This window comes from Bombina bombina, chromosome 1 (assembly GCF_027579735.1).
Source record: "Bombina bombina isolate aBomBom1 chromosome 1, aBomBom1.pri, whole genome shotgun sequence".
Lineage (NCBI taxonomy): Eukaryota > Metazoa > Chordata > Amphibia > Anura > Bombinatoridae > Bombina > Bombina bombina.
The window spans coordinates 1,318,387,175-1,318,402,091 of record NC_069499.1 but is presented as its reverse complement, the minus strand read 5'-3'; positions in this window follow the sequence as shown (position 1 = coordinate 1,318,402,091).

The window sequence follows — 14,917 nt, the reverse complement described above, 5'->3', positions numbered from 1 at the left end:
GTGCAGGAAAAATTGAGTAAGGAGCTGGCTTTGGGCAGGGTGGCCGGCCCCTTTGTGGCGAGGCTGCCCGATTTAGTGGTATCCTCATTGGGGGTAGTACCCAAATAGGACACGGGCAAGTTTCGGCTTATACATCACTTGTCATTTCCAAAAGGGGGGTCGGTCGGTGATCCCATCGACCCGGACATGAGCACGGTACACTACCAGTCCTTTGACGATGCTTTAAGTATTGTTCGGGGCAAAGGAGCAGGGGCGCTAATGGAGAAACTGGACATAGAGTCAGCTTTTCGTTTGCTGCCCCTGCACCCGTCTGCATTTCGGCTAATGGGCATGAAGGTGGATGGGGCTTTCTATGTGGACAAATGTCTTCCAATGGGGTGCTCGCTGTCATGTGCGTTGTTCGAATGCTTTAGTTCCTTTCTGCATTGGGTGGTAAAGAGGGCATCTGAGGGTGGGGCGTGGCCCACTACCTGGACGACTTCCTGTTGGTAGGTAGGGCAGGTTCGGATGAATGCTCATGCACGATGGTTATCATGCAGGACATGATGGGTAGATTTGGGGTGCCTTTGGCAGAGGATAAGACACAGGGTCCCTGTTCTTGCCTTACTTTTCTTGGTATTGAAATAGATACTGAGGCGGCGGTTTGTAGGCTGCCACGGGACAAAGTCGACCGCCTGCTGCAGGTGGCTTTGTCCGTACGTAGTGCTAAGACGATTTCCTTTAAGGAACTTCAGTCCTTGCTGGGACTCCTGAACTTCGCAGGAAGGGCTATTCCTATGGGAAGGGTATTCAACAGGAGGCTTGAGGGTCAACTGCAGGGCCCGAAGGGGAAGGCTTACAGGGTGGAGGTGTCAGCAGAGATGAGGGAGGATCTCTGGGTATGGGAGGAATTTCTAAAGAAATTCAACGTAGTATGCATTTGGCGAGAGGGCCCCATGACCAGTCAATTGCTTCATCTATTCACAGATGCGGGCGGCTTTGGTTATGGGGCTTACTTCGATGGCGAGTGGAGCGCGGCTCCGTGGCCAAGGGATTGGGTTCTGGCTGGTTTAACCAAGAACCTAACGTTGCTGGAGCTTTTCCCAATCATTGTGGCGGTCGAGCTCTGGGGATTGAGACTGGCCAATCGGGCGGTGGTTTTTTGGTGCGACAACATGAGTGTTGTCTATGCCATCAACCGGTTTTCCGCGTCGTCACCCAAGGTGGTTACGTACCTGCGTCACCTAGTGTTGCGTTGCTTGCAGTGGAACTTAGTTTCACGGCTCGGCACGTGCCGGGGGTTAAAAATGTCATAGCGGATGCTCTGTCCAGATTTCAATGGGATCAGTTTAGGAGGGTGGCGCCAGGGGCCACGAGAAACGGTCTAAATTGCCCTCCTTTTCTTTGGCAGATGGCGGGGGCTGGGAGAGTGTCCTCCCCTAGTAAGGGCGTCCTTGGCTCCCAAGACTTGGTATGCTTATGAGAAACACTGGAGATCGTGGGTTTGCTTCGCCGGGCAACAGGGGTTTGCAGTTCACTCAGCTACACAGGTACAGGTGCTTGACTGTCTTGCGGGGTTAGATAGTCAGGGCGTATCTAGACTGTCTGCTCAGAGCAGGCTCTCGGCCGTCGCGTTCTTCAATAAGACGTTCGGCATTGCGGATTATTCACGGTCATTTCTTGTGAAGCAAGTAATGAAGGGTTGGGGGCGGATGTCCCCGCGCGAAAAAGACCGTAGGGAACCTATTACACCTCTTAGATTGCGTGACATGGTGTGTACACCGCAGTCAGTGTGCTCGTCATTGTTTGAGGCGGCACTGTTGAGGGTGGACTTCTCTTTTGCCTTGGCTGGGGCTCTGAGGGTCGGTGAAATTGTGGTGGCATCTAAGATGGATAAAATGGGTGGGATACAATGGGAACACGTGCGGCCATCAGACGATGGGCTGCTGCTTCTTGTGCCTAGGTCCAAGACGGACCCCGAAAGCAAGGTAGCTTGGCTTCTGCTGGGAATGCACAAATTCCTGGAATGTTGCCCAGTCAGGAGTTTCAATGATTATTGCCAGATTAGGCCGCGGGTTTGCGTCAGTTATTTATTCATGAAGACGGGTCGGCGTTGTCGTTGTTTCAATTTAAAAGGGTCTTGGCCAAGGCGGCGGCTGCTGCCGGGTTGGATCCTTTGAAAATTGTGTCTCATTCCTTCAGGATAGGGGCGGCCACGAGCGCGGCGACCAGTGGTGTTTTGGAGTCCGGTATCAAGAAATTAGGGCGTTGGAAGTCAGGTCGTTTTAAATCTTATATTCGCCCTTTGGGGGACGAACCCCATTAGGTCGGGTTCCGCTCGTTTGCATAGGAAGGGGGCCAAACATTTGGGGGAGTTGTGGTGTAAGGAAATAAGTAACAATAGGTCATGCTTGGCTCAGTTTTGGTATCCTATGTTTTCAGGCAAGAATGCTCCCACGAAAAGGGTGTGGATAGTGGGGCATTCCTTCGTGCACTGGGCGTCCATCAGGGCGTCGCAGTGGCCGGACAGGCAGCAATTGGGATTTGCAGCATCCAGAGCTAATGTACGGTGGCTAGGGCGCAGGGGGTTAACTTGGGAAGAGTTACCCACCTTGCTTCAGGATGCTCACAGAAGGTCGGGGAAACCTCACATTATTGTGCTGCACTTGGGAGGGAACGTTCCTGTTTTGGATTTGATTCGTAGGATGGCTTCTGACATACGCTGGCTGTCTGCTTGGCTTCCTGATGTACAGATTGGCTGGTCCAGCGTAGTTGCACGACTGCGTTGGAGGCATATTGTAAATCAGAGGGCAGCGTATAATGTGAGGAAGAATCTTAATAGGGAGATGGGGCGTACGGTCACGGCGTTAGGTGGTTTTGCCATTAGGCATGACGAGTTAACGGCTGACAACAAGGCTCTCTATCGCCCTGATGGCGTTCACCTTACAGAGGTGGGTCTGGACATTTTTCTAGGGGATATTAGAAAAGCATTGTTATTGTTTGCTTGAATTATTGTCTAACAGTTAAAGTTTATTGTTATTTTTTTTAATATGTGTGGTTAGAGCTTGTCAGTTGTGGCGGCAAGAGGCGGTTGGCTCTTGTGGCGGTCAGTCAGGGCCCAGAGAGCGGGCAGGGAGAGAGATGAGTGATGTCATGGGATGGGGGAGGTGACACTCACTAGGTGCCGACCTAGGGGTTACTCCCCCCCTACGAATCTTAGGCAAATACCTCTTTCAGCTTACAGCTCTCTCTCTCTGCCAATTGGGTGTGGCAATCGTGCCACGCTGCACACACCGTGTAGGGCCCTGGCCGTCTGTTAGTAGGGGTTAATTTAGCTAGTTTATTGCCGCCACCATCGAAAGAACTGTTACAGTTCTCCTATTGAAGGATTTTGTTGCCTAGTTGGCATATTTAGATAGGCCTAGTTTTAAAGGCTTATGTGATAATAAATGTGACCGTTACCGGTCTTTTGCCCATTTAACATGTTGTCAAGTGTCTTATTTCATCTAATCTATTGTTATGTATGGTATTTCAGTTTAATTAAGTTGGTACAGGCAAGACGTAATAGGAGGTTTATCCCTTATGTATCTGTGCAGTTCTTAGACAACCCAGAAATTAATATACACATAATGTACAATACATAACTCAAAACTTTTAATTCAAGCAATGTTTAATTAGCTGTGCTAAACATTTTCTCTTAATTCTGTTTTACCATGACTTGTAATACAAGATTGCCTGCTAATCTTAGGGATATTAATTCAACAGGACAACAATTGTAACTAGGCTTAGCGTTATGTAAACATGTTTTGAAAATATGTCCCCTCCACCATGAGTGTCTGAAGAATAAAAGTATAAAATGCCATGAACAAAATTATATCTATGGTAATTTGCAACTGGAGTGGTAAGTTGTTTTGCATATCTCCATTTTTCTTTAACTCCTTTACTGTATTTGTCCCTTCTGCTGGTTGATTATACCTTGTATCGATTACCTTTGTATAAATGATTAAATTAAATTACTCCTAATCTGATTCCCTCTTATTTCAAATCATAGCCTCCTGTTATTAGCAAAATATCAGTGGTCCAAAAAATTATGCTAGTTTTGATGCTAAGAGAGAAACAAGGGCCTATTTAACCCCTTAATGACAACTGACGTACCAGGTACGTCATGCATTAACAAGCAGTTAATGATAATGGACGTACCTGGTACGTCAGTTGTCTAACAGAGTGCTGGAAGCGATCACAAATGCTTCCAGCAGCTCTGAGGGTATTGCAGTGATGCCTCGATATGGAGGCATCCTGCAATACCACTTTACAAGCCCCCGATGCAGAGAGAGCCACTCTGTGGCCCTCTCTGCACCGGTAGCGATAGTGCCGGGTGTGAGGGTGAGCATGCATGTGCGCGTGCGCGCGTGCACGTGCGCTTGTGCACGTGCACCCATTAGCCACAATGACACCAATGAATGAGGGCAGAAAGGGGAAAAAAAAGGGATTTTTTTTAAAAAAAAAATATAAAAGGATCTGGGAGGGGGTGGGGGTGGGGGTATTGTGGGGGGCTGCTACACTACAGAAATAGTTTTTTAAGTAAAAATAAAATAAAAATACTTTTTGGGGTTTTTTTGGGGACAAACTGGGTACTGGCCGACAGCTGCCAGTACCCAAGATGGTGGTAATTAGGTAGGGGAGCGGGTTAGAGAGCTGGAGGGGGGGTCAGGGAGGTTGGGGCTAAGGCAGGGGTCCATCACAGCTAAAATACTTTATTATTTTTATTTAAAAAAAAAAAAAAAAACCTCTTTTATTTAGTACTGGCAGACTTTCTGCCAGTACTTAAGATGGCGGGAACAATTGTGGGGTGGGGGAGGGAAGAGAGCTGTTTGGGAGGGATCAGGGGGTGGGATGTGTCAGGTGGGAGGCTGATCTCTAAAATTAACCCTGCAAGCTCCCTACAAGCTACCTAATTTAACCCCTTCACTGCTGGGCATAATTAACGTGTGGTGCGCAGCAGCATTTAGCGGCCTTCTAATTACCAAAAAGCAACGCCAAAGCCATATAAGTCTGCTATTTCTGAATAAAGGGGATCCCAGAGAAGCTTTTACAACAATTTCTGCCATAATTGCACAAGCTGTTTGTAAATAATTTCAGTGAGAAACCTAAAATTGGGAAAAATGTTAAGTTTTTTTTTTTTATTTGCTCGCATTTGGCGGTAAAATGGTGGCATAAAATATACCAAAATGGGCCTAGATCAATACTTGGGGTTGTCTACTACACTACACTAAAGCTAAAATTAACCCTACAAGCTCCCTACAAGCTCCCTAATTAACCCCTTCACTCCTGGGCATAAAACACGTGTGGTGCGCAGCGGCATTTAGCGGCCTTCTAATTACCAAAAAGCAACCCAAAAGCCATATAAGTCTGCTATTTCTGAAAAAAGGGGATCCCAGAGAAGCATTTACAACCATTTGTGCCATAAATGCAGAAGCTGTTTGTAAATAATTTCAGTGGGAAACCTAAAGTTTGTGACAAATTTTGTGAAAAAGTGAACTTTTTTTTTTTTGATCGCATTTGGCGGTGAAATGGTGGCATGAAATATACCAAAATGGGCCTAGATCAATACTTTGGGTTGTCTTCTAAAAAAAAATATATACATGTCAAGGGATATTCAGGTATTCCTGACAGATATCAGGGTTCCAATGTAACTAGCGCTAATTTTGAAAAAAAAGTGGTTTGGAAATAGCGAAGTGCTACTTGTATTTATTGCCCCATAAATTGCAATAAAAGCAAAGAACATGTAAACATTGGGTATTTCTAAACTCAGGACAAAATTTAGAAACTATTTAGCATAGGTGTTTTTTGGTGATTGTAGATGTGTAACATATTTTGGAGGTCAAAGTTAGAAAAAGTGTGTTTTTTTCCATTTTTTCCTCATATTTTATTATTTTTTTTTTAGTAAATTATAAGACATGATGAAAATAATGGTATCTTTAGAAAGTCAATTTAATGGCGAGAAAAACGGTATATAATATGTGTGGGTACAGTAAATGAGTAAGAGGGAAATTACAGCTAAACACAAACACTGCAGAAATGTAAAAATAGCCATTGTCATTAAGGGTAAGAAAATTGAAAAATGGTCCGGTCATTAAGGGGTTAATAAAGGCCCTGGATGTAACTGTTTCCGCGCGAGCCTTCAGGCTTGCCGAAAACAGAAGTTAAGAAACAGCGGTCTTAAGACCACTGCTCCTTAACTCGTCCGCCAGCTCTGAGGCGGCGGACAGCAATCCGCCAGATTGTATACGAACGGGTTGATTGACACTCCCAGCTACAGGCCGCAAATCTGCAGGGGGCGGCATTGCGCAAGCAGTTCACCAGAACTGCTTGTGCAATGTTAAATGCCGACAGCGTATGCTGTCGGCATTTAGCAAAGCAGAGTGGACACAATTCGCTATAGCGAATCATGTCCGCCGGGGTATGATAAATCTACCCTATGATGTCAGATGCATGGTTTCTGCAGCCCACCTATACCAGTTGCATGCTCAGATTAGACCTGAATTAGACACATACAGGCCCATTTCTTCAGACTCGCCAGAAACACAAGTTATGAAGCAGCGGTCTAAAGACCGGTGCTCCATAACCCTGTCCGCCTGCTCTGAGCAGGCGGACAGAAATCGCCGGAAATCAACCCGATCGAATACGATTGGGTTGATTGACACCTCCCTGCTGGTGTCAATAGCTTCTAATAAGATTTTGATAAACATCTCGCAATAATATGAGCTTATATTTGTGCTGCAAAAACAAATACATTTTTTCATTTAAAGGCATTTTTTAAAGCAAAAAAAATAAAAAAAATTTGCAGCATAAATATAAGTCAATATTATTGCGAGATGTTAATCCCAATTTTATTTGAACTATGTAAGTATATTTAGCAGATAGAAGTATATTTGTTTTTGCAGCACAAATATAAGCTCATATTATTGCGAGATGTTTATCCCAATCTTATTAGAAGCTATGTAAGTATATTTGGCAGACAGAAGCATATACAAATATGCCATGAAAGAGTGGACTTAAGTGGTTGGATGTGCACCAATATTTTTTGTTGTTTTGTAATTGTTTTGGTCACTTTGGTAGCACTCCCACAATATGTGTGTTAAGATTAAACAGTCCTTTTGTGGTGTGCGTAACCAAAAAAACCCTTTGTTGTATTTCTTAAATAGGGAGCTGACCAAATCCCTCCCCTTTGGTTAATGCATGCCACCCAGACCAGGTGTGTTCCAGATAAATATACTTAATAAGCTAGAAAGCTTCACACTGTGTAGACATGACTTGCTGCAGTGTGGAAACTGGTTAGTGTAGGACCAGTCTTTATGGGACACCTTGTAAGTGGTGGCTGGCATAGCAGAATATTATCATATTGTGTAACTAAGATCCCATTTCATTTAAAGGCATTTTTTAAAGCAAAAAAAATAAAAAAAAATTTGCAGCATAAATATAAGTCAATATTATTGCAAGATGTTAATCCCAATTTTATTTGAACTATGTAAGTATATTTAGCAGATAGAAGTATATTTGTTTTTGCAGCACAAATATAAGCTCATATTATTGCGAGATGTTTATCCCAATCTTATTAGAAGCTATGGCCTAGATTTGGAGTTTGGCGGTAGCCGTGAAAACCAGCGTTAGAGGCTCCTAACGCTGGTTTTAGGCTACCGCCAGTATTTGGAGTCATTGAAAAAAGGGTCTAACGCTCACTTTTCAGCCGCGACTTTTCCATACCGCAGATCCCCTTACGTCAATTGCGTATCCTATCTTTTCAATGGGATCTTTCTAACTCCGGTATTTAGAGTCGTGTCTGAAGTGAGCGTTAGAATTCTAACGACAAAAAGCCGCAGAAAAAAATCAGTAGTTAAGAGCTTTCTGGGCTAACGCTGGTTCATAAAGCTCTTAACTACTGTGCTCTAAAGTACACTAACACCCATAAACTACCTATGTACCCCTAAACCGAGCCCCGCCCCACATCGCCGCCACTCGATTCAATTTTTTAACCCCTAATCTGCCGACCGCCACCTACGTTATACTTATGTACCCCTAATCTGCTGCCCCTAACACCGCCGACCCCTATATTATATTTATTAACCCCTAACCTGCCCCCCACAACGTCGCAGCCAGCTACCTACAATAATTAACCCCTAATCTGCCGACCGCAAAGAGCCGCCACCTACGTTATCCTTATGTACCCCTAATCTGCTGCCCCTAACACCGCCGACCCCTATATTATATTTATTAACCCCTAATCTGCCCCCCTCAACGTCGCCTCCACCTGCCTACACTTATTAACCCCTAATCTGCCGAGCGGACCGCACCGCTACTATAATAAAGTTATTAACCCCTAATCCACCTCACTAACACTATAATAAATAGTATTAACCCCTAATCTGCCCTCCCTAACATCGCCGACACCTAACTTCAATTATTAACCCCTAATCTGCCGACTGGAGCTCACCGCTATTGTAATAAATGTATTAACCCCTAAAGCTAAGTCTAACCCTAACACTAACACCCCCCTAAATTAAATATAATTTTAATCTAACAAAAGTAATTAACTCTTATTAAATAAATTATTCCTATTTAAAGCTAAATACTTACCTGTAAAATAAATCCTAATATAGCTACAATATAAATTATATTTATATTATAGCTATTTTAGGATTAATATTTATTTTACAGGTAACTTTGTATTTATTTTAACCAGGTACAATAGCTATTAAATAGTTAAGAACTATTTAATAGATAAAATAGTTAAAATAATTACAAATTTACCTGTAAAATAAATCCTAACCTAAGTTACAATTAAACCTAACACTACACTATCAATAAATAAATTAAATAAAATACCTATAATTATCTACAATTAAACCTAACACTACACTATCAATAAATAAATTAAATACAATTCCTACAAATAAATACAATGAAATAAACTAACTAAAGTACAAAAAATAAAAAAATATTTACAAACATTGGAAATATATTACAACAATTTTTATTTGTAGGAATTGTATTTAATTTATTTATTGATAGTGTAGTGTTAGGTTTAATTGTAGATAATTATAGGTATTTTATTTAATTTATTTATTGATAGTGTAGTGTTAGGTTTAATTGTAACTTAGGTTAGGATTTATTTTACAGGTAAATTTGTAATTATTTAAACTATTTTAGCTATTAAATAGTTCTTAACTATTTAATAGCTATTGTACCTGGTTAAAATAAATACAAAGTTACCTGTAAAATAAATATTAATCCTAAAATAGCTATAATATAAATATAATTTATATTGTAGCTATATTAGGATTTATTTTACAGGTAAGTATTTAGCTTTAAATAGGAATAATTTATTTAATAAGAGTTAATTAATTTTGTTAGATTAAAATTATATTTAATTTAGGGGGGTGTTAGTGTTAGGGTTAGACTTAGCTTTAGGGGTTAATACATTTATTACAATAGCGGTGAGCTCCAGTCGGCAGATTAGGGGTTAATAATTGAAGTTAGGTGACGGCGATGTTAGGGAGGGCAGATTAGGGGTTAATACTATTTATTATAGGGTTAGTGAGGCGGATTAGGGGTTAATAACTTTATAATAATAGCGGTGCGGTCCGGTCGGCAGATTAGGGGTTAATAAGTGTAGGCAGGTGGAAGCGACGTTGTGGGGGGCAGATTAGGGGTTAATAAATATAATATAGGGGTCGGCGGTGTTAGGGGCAGCAGATTAGGGGTACATAGGGATAATGTAAGTAGCGGCGGTTTACGGAGCGGCAGATTAGGGGTTAAAAAAAATATGCAGGGGTCAGCGATAGCGGGGGCGGCAGAATAGGGGTTAATAAGTGTAAGGTTAGGGGTGTTTAGACTCGGGGTACATGTTAGAGTGTTAGGTGCAGACGTAGGAAGTGTTTCCCCATAGCAAACAATGGGGCCGTGTTAGGAGCTGAACGCGGCTTTTTTGCAGGTGTTAGGTTTTTTTTCAGCTCAAACAGCCCCATTGTTTCCTATGGGGGAATCGTGCACGAGCACGTTTTTTAGGCTGGCCGCGTCCGTAAGCAACTCTGGTATCGAGAGTTGAAGCTGCGTTAAAAATGCTCTACGCTCCTTTTTTGGAGCCTAACGCAGCCATTCTATGGACTCTCAATACCAGAGTTATTTTAAAGGTGCGTTACCGACAAAACTCTAAATCTAGCCGTTAGTAAGTATATTTGGCAGACAGAAGCTTTTGTGGTGTGCGTAACCAAAAAAAACCTTTGTTGTAAAACACTGATATGTCATACAAAACACATACTAGAGAGAGCTCTAATTATACTGATTAGCAATACCAGCCATAAAAGAGTAGCATCTGATAGAGATTATAATACTATACTTACAATTTTGTTATATCCCGTGTGATATACCAGATTAGTGGCATATGAAACTAATACGTGTTAAAAATGAGTGTCTGAAACATATCGTCATGGGGCCTCACTTTTTCATTAGAAGAGACAGTGAAAGTGGTCCCCCAGTTGCAACAAGAGCCATAGTATAGTTTATCCATTTTAAAAGAAGATGGGGCAAAATGGGGGGTTAGCTGCATTGATTTGTTGTGGAAAAGAGAAGAAAGGAATACAGCGGGCTAGAGCCGCTCTAATTAAGAAAGTGAGAGAGAGGGGGATAAGGGAAGGGGGGGAAGGGGGGGAAAGGGGGGGGCAGAGTCAGCTAGGGTGCGTAACCAGTGGAACTTTTAAACTTCCAGGTCTTTTAAGGTATAGAGCAAGTAGGGATAGCTCCTGATAAGGCCATATGAGAAATCAGTTAAATGTGCATAGGGATCAAGTGAGCACAAAACTTAGTTAACAGTCAACATATGGAGAAGACAGCTACAAACTTAAGCAAACAACAGTAACATCTTCATAAACCCTACCATTAAGGTATTGATAGGCAACCGCAACAGCCCATACATAATATAAACAGAGCATCATTATTAAATTTTAGGTACTAAGTAAGGGGGCTTAAGTATTATTTGGTGTTGCTATAGATGCCTTAATGAAGTAGACATAAGATAGCGCATAGAATGTGAAAGACACTAATATATGATAGCTCTACATTCTGCCTAACTATGGGCTGTACTGGTGTCCGTCTGACCAGCCATCTCAGTGGTAGTTTCAAGAAGCATAGTTATGCATGCTCGTGTGGTCAGAGTTCTCTGTGTGGTATCGCATTCCCATATTATTTATCACCCTCTGTGCAGAGTATCTATAGTTTACAGTCTTGTAAACGAAAAGTGTCTATACCCTATTTACTGTATCATCATGTAGATCAGGTTGTGAGAATGAAGATAACGCTAGTTTCTCAAATATATAAATTGAGCATTGTACGAGAGCTAAGAGTAGTATCCAAGTGTCATGTATTTTTGGGACGGCCTCAGTGATGCATCTAGGCTTAAATCTCTGGAGACCAAAGGTGCGGTCTCTGAATAGGGTCACACAGTATGCGTTCAGCTTGACCCCCTGGTGGGTCAGATGATTAGCCTATACCTAATCTATGCAATAGTAAGAAAAAAAGTAGAGCCCCCTCAGCTATCAACCACCAGGTTATAAGGGTGTCAGCACAAGGTAATGATTGTAAGATGGTCTCCATACCCTTAACCATTGTCTCCTCAGGATCCACTATTTCCTGAGCGGATGACAAATAGGAACGGATGTCTGCAGAGCCAGGATAGGTGTCAGCCAGCTTTATTGTACTGTAAAGAGTCAATAGATCAAAGTGAGTGGTTTTCAGCGATCTCATGCATGCTCTTGCATCAAAAAGTTCAGATGTGGAGAGGTGGGCTACGGCTCTAGGGTAGTAGGCAGCTAAGTCAAGCATTTCTTCCGTCTCTGCAGAAACACATGTTGACGACTTCACCCGCAGTTGGCAGCGGGCAGTCAGAGCAGGGGCTACCTGGCTATGTTGGAGATCTGGTGAAAACAACAGCCGCGGTCTCTCACTAGTCTTGAGAAAGGCCCTTTTTTGAGGGCAGAAACGTGTTGACATATTGGTAAGCATTACTTTAATCTTTACTTCATTCTCATATTGGATACACTATGTTGTGAATTTCTTTTTTTACAGGGACACTTTTTAGGATACCATAGGAGCAGCTGACAGGTGCTAGGATCCAATCAGCTACTTCAGCAACCACACTCAGGAATTTGGATCTGTTAAAGTAACTAACATTGGAAGGAATCAATTTCCTCACTTTCACCTTGCTTTTCATCACCCATTTTTTCCATTTTTTAGTTTTGATTGACTTATTTTTGTTCTTCACTAACATTTGATGATCAACTTTTTGAACACTTTTTTGGATTATATTTTATTTTTTATGTTATTGCATATTGTGTATTTTATTTTTTTATGTTATTGCATATTGTGTATTTTATTTAATTATATCTTAACATCACTGGATTAAGTAGCTAGCATTTTTCTATCCATTTGCACTCACTCACTATTTGATTGTATCTGTACAATTATTTTGCTACCCCCCTTTTTTTGCACTGCAGTGCATTTTTCTATTTTTTGGAACACTATTTTTGTAACACTAATTTTGAACACTATTGTTTGTATTATTGTTTATTAGTTTTTTGCTTGATGCACTTGCTACAGTTGTACTTAGGCTAATTCTGTTTTATTAGTATACACTCTTATTCTGGTGTACCACTCACACTGATCACCTGTTATTACCTCTGTTTTTATTATAATTATCAGCTTTGGCCCTTTGAGCCGCTTCTGTAAGATATTCCTGTATTTGTAATTTTATTTATATGTGCTTTTTACATTTTTTATATATAGTCTTTTATTACTGATGCTTTTTAACATGGTTCATTAAATAATCTTCTTTTATCTCTCTGTGAGTATATTTATCCCTTGGCCTCTTGTTGGCGCTGTATTCACTTCTTACTACTTGTGCTTATTTTTTGGAGGTTGGTTAGGATCTCTGTTTGGATACAGCTTGGGGATTACCTTAGCGCTTGTACACACACCCTTTTTCACACCTCCCAGCTTAGTCAGTTCCCTCTCTACTGCTGTCACACAGCACAGACAGTGAAAGGGGTGGTACAAGCAACACAGGCCATTTAAACCTCCAATAAGAGCTCATGAGGTGGGGTCTGGCTTCTTTTTGCTGTAGAAGCTGTTGCATTACTATTAAAGTATCTTTTAGTACAATGTTTGTGCTACTGTTTTTCCTACAAAAATTATTTTGTGCTCAGCAATGTATCCTCCCAATGAGGTCTGCCTTTTGCAAGCTTATACTGTATTTATATATAAAGAGGAGCATTCCTAAGGGGGGGAATAGCCCCCTCTCGTACCCCCCTCCAGACACCCATGTCCTCCACACTGCTGAGATACGCGGTCACTGGTGATCTGCTTGGAATATTCAAAGGCAGCAAGCTCTATACTTTCCTATGGAAGGCAGATGACCACTTGTCTTTACAGTGAGGTCATTACACTTTTTAAAAAAATAATATTTCACCCAGCAGGAGCTTTGTGAGACTAAATAGTGCACCCGGTGGTCTTTAGAACATTTAGAACATTGGACCCTATTTGATTCTTTTGTAAACATAACATCCGTGCGACTACAGAAAACAAAATCTATACTACAACTGCTGCTACAATACATTATCTGGATGTACATTTAACTACACAGTTAAATTAATTATTATGACCGGTACATAAATATCTTAGTAAGTATTATGGTTTTTATGGCTGAAAAGATTTTGTAATATACTATACATTGTTAGTGTTAACATTGAGATGTAAATAGCTGACACCTTCAATTTATTTTTATATATATATATATATATATATATATATATATATATATATATATATATAGTATATATATATGTGTGTGTGTGTATGTATACAGCACACAGAGGAAGTCCAACACTCACTTGCAAGCTCTGAGCTAAGATTAAAAGCAAAAATGGAAGAGTTAGTTACGGCATCTGGCTAAATGGGACAAGCCCAGGTACCACGTAAAGGTCCCTCCCAAAAACCTGGGTCCCTAAAACAGTCAAACAATGCAAGCTCTCAATCAAAAAAACATGGAACAAGTCAAGGGTGCACAGCCAAACAATGCAAGCTCTCAATAATCAAACAAACTGGGAACAAGTCAAGGGTGTACCCAGTCCAGTGTGATAGTACAGTCCACTTATATATATATATATATATATATATATATATATATATATATATATATATATATATATATATACTAGTCCTAAAGCCTGTTCACACGGGCCATTTTTTGCAGTACAGCAGTCCCACCCCTTGTGCTCTCTCCCTCCCCCTGTCTTTTGCTCTCTCTCCCTCCCCCCTCTCTTTTGCTCTCTCTCTCCCCCTCTCTTTTGCGCTCTCTCCCCCTCTCTTTTGAGCTCTCTCTCTCCCCCCTCTCTTTTGAGCTCTCTCTCTCCCCCTCTCTTTTGCGCTCTCTCTCTCTTCCCCCTCTCTTTTGCACTCTCTCTCCTGCTCTCTTTTGCGCTCTCTCCCCCTCTCTTTTGAGCTCTCTCTCTACCCCCTCTCTTTTGAGCTCTCTCTCCCCCTCTCTTTTGTGCTTTTTCTCTCCCCCCTCTATTTTACGCTCTCTCCCCACTGTCTGTCCCCTCTCTTTTGCGCTCTCTCTCCCCCCTCTCTTTTGTTCTCTCTCTCTCTCCCCTATCTTTTGCGCTCTCCCCCCCCTCTTTTGCACTCTCTCCCCCCTCTCTTTTGCACTCTCTCCCCCTCTCTTTTGCGCTCTCTTTCTCTCCCCCCCTCTTTTGCGCTCTCTCTCTCCCCCCTCTCTTTTGCGCTCTCTCTCCCCCCCTCTCTTTTGCGCTCTCCCCCCCTCTCTTTTGTGCATTCTCCCCCCTCTCTTTTGCTGTCTCTCTCCCTCTCTTTATCCCCCCTCTTT